The sequence below is a fragment of the Bison bison genome, unplaced genomic scaffold (genome assembly GCF_000754665.1).
Source record: "Bison bison bison isolate TAMUID 2011002044 unplaced genomic scaffold, Bison_UMD1.0 scf7180017863447, whole genome shotgun sequence".
Lineage (NCBI taxonomy): Eukaryota > Metazoa > Chordata > Mammalia > Artiodactyla > Bovidae > Bison > Bison bison.
This window is the reverse complement of record NW_011494019.1, coordinates 24,221-26,791: the sequence shown is the minus strand read 5'-3', so window position 1 is coordinate 26,791 and position 2,571 is coordinate 24,221.

Genomic DNA, 2,571 nt, shown 5'->3' with positions numbered 1-2,571 from the left:
GAAAAACTCTATTGACTATGCCAAAGCCTTTCACTGTGTGGATCACAATAAACTGTGGAAAATTCTGAAAGAGATGGGAATACCAGACCACCTGATCTGCCTCTTGAGAAATTTATATGCAGGTCAGGAAGCAACAGTTAGAACTGGACATGGAACAACAGACTGGTTCCAAATAGGAAAAGGAGTTCGTCAAGGCTGTATACTGAAACTAAGATGTCAAAGAAAAGCCAGAAAAAGTAAGAAAGCAAAACTTAATATCAATAATGGAGTGATGCACATTTATTAAAATATTTTTTGTCTCAACTTTTTATTGGTCAAAAGGAAACTTTTTATGAATAGTAAATGCAACTGTCAGTATAAAATCATTTCTAAAGTAATAAATATTATAATTATTCAAATTCTATACAAACTGGACTTATATTCTAAACTCAATCTCAGGTTCAAAGATTTCCTCAAATCTTGTGACATATTTGTTGGTTTCTCTGACTTCTGAAAACTGTCAATGCTTCTCTTTATACAACTCAAAGAGGAAATCACTATGTAATTCATCTAAATGGAGCCACTTTTGTTTTTGCTCAAATAATTCACGCTTATTGTTCCAGTATTTCCATTGAAATGACAATTTTCTTTGATGTAGGGACTATGATATCATGTAAATTAGCTATATCACAATGCATTTAATATTATTTAGAGAAAATTTATGAAATCAAATTGAAAATGAAAACCTAAAATTGGTAAATGCAGTACAAAAGCCTGCTTCTTTTAGGATAAAAAGGAAAACATGCCAATATTACTTTAATATTTTCTCATTCGTTTGCCATAGAATTTAAGTTTAACAAAAAAAAATGATTCCTTTGGTTTTGGATGAGAACACATTTTAATAACTCCTTTTACTATCCTACAACTTAGTGAAATAATATTTAAAATATTTTTGTGATATATCCTGATTTAATACAAGCAAACTACTTAAATATATGTTTACTATGTACTAATCACTTAGTAAATCTTAATACTTAAGATGACTGATGATAATGATAATTAGGTTGTAATCTTTGATATATTGGCCAAATAAATTACCAGACATTTCCTGGTGGCTCAGTAGTAAAGAATCTGCCTGGAATGCAAGAGATGAGAGACGTGGGTTTGATCTCTGGGGCAGAAAGATTTCCTGGAGAAGGGCATGGCAACCCACTCCAGTATTCTTCCCTGGAGAATTGGATAGGCAGAAGAGCTTGGTGGACTACAGTCCATAGGTTCCCAAAGAGTCAGAAGACTGAAGTGACTGAGTGCACACATGAATATTACAAAGTACTCTGTAATTTCTCACTTGATAATATAATGATGAAAATCAGAAAAGTAAAAAGATTATCTGAATCAGCGTTTCCTAAATTAATTAGAAGTAAAAAGAAAGGCTCTATTTTTAATTCTTCTGATAGACATTTGTAAAGCTAAATTTGCTATTGGAAAACATGATTCATGCTTACCTGTTTGAACTGAAGCTAAATGCAATGCTTAACTTTATAAGTTCAGTTCAGTTCAGTCACTCAGTCGTGTCTGACTCTTTGCGACCCCATGAATTGCCAGGCCTCTCTGTCCATCACCAACTCCCAGAGTTCATTCACACTCCCATTCATCGAGTCAGTGATGCCATCCAGCCATCTCATCCTCTGTCGTCACCTTCCTCCTGCCCCCAATCCCTCCCAGCATCAGAGTCTTTTCCAATGAGTCAACTCTTCGCATGAGGTGGCCAAAGTACTGGAGTTTCAGCTTTAGCATCATTCCTTTCAAAGAAATCCCAGGGCTGATCTCCTTCAGAATGGACTGGTTGGATCTCCTTGCTGTCCAAGGGACTCTCAAGAGTCTTCTCCAACACCACAGTTCAAAAGCATCAATTCTTCGGCACTCAGCTTTCTTCACAGTCCAACTCTCACCAACCATACATGACCACAGGAAAAACCATAGCCTTGACTAGACAAACCTTTGTTGGAAAAGTAATGTCTCTGCTTTTCAATATGCTATTTAGGTTGGTCATAACTTTCCTTCCAAGGAGTAAGCATCTTTTAATTTCATGGCCGCAGTCACCATCTGCAGTGATTTTGGAACCCAAAAAGATAAAGTCTGACACTGTTTCCCCATCTATTTCCCATGAAGGGATGGGACTAGATGCCATGATCTTCTTTTTCTGAAAGTTGAGATTAAAGCCAACATTTTCACTCTCATCTTTAACCTTCATCAAGAGGCTTTTTAGTTCCTCTTCACTTTCTGCCATAAGGGTGGTGTCATCTGCATATCTGAGGTTATTGATATTTCTCCCGGCATTCTTGATTCCAGCTAGTGCTTCTTCCAGCCCAGCATTTCTCATGATGCACTCTGCATAGAAGTTAAATAAGCAGGGTGACAATATACAACCTTGACGTACGCCTTTTCCTATTTGGAACCAGTCTGTTGTTCCATGTCCACTTCTAACTGTTGCTTCCTGACCTGCATAGAGGTTTCTCAAGAGGCAGATCAGGTGGTCTGGTATTCCCATCTCTTTGAGAATTTTCCACAGTTTATTGTGATCCACACAGT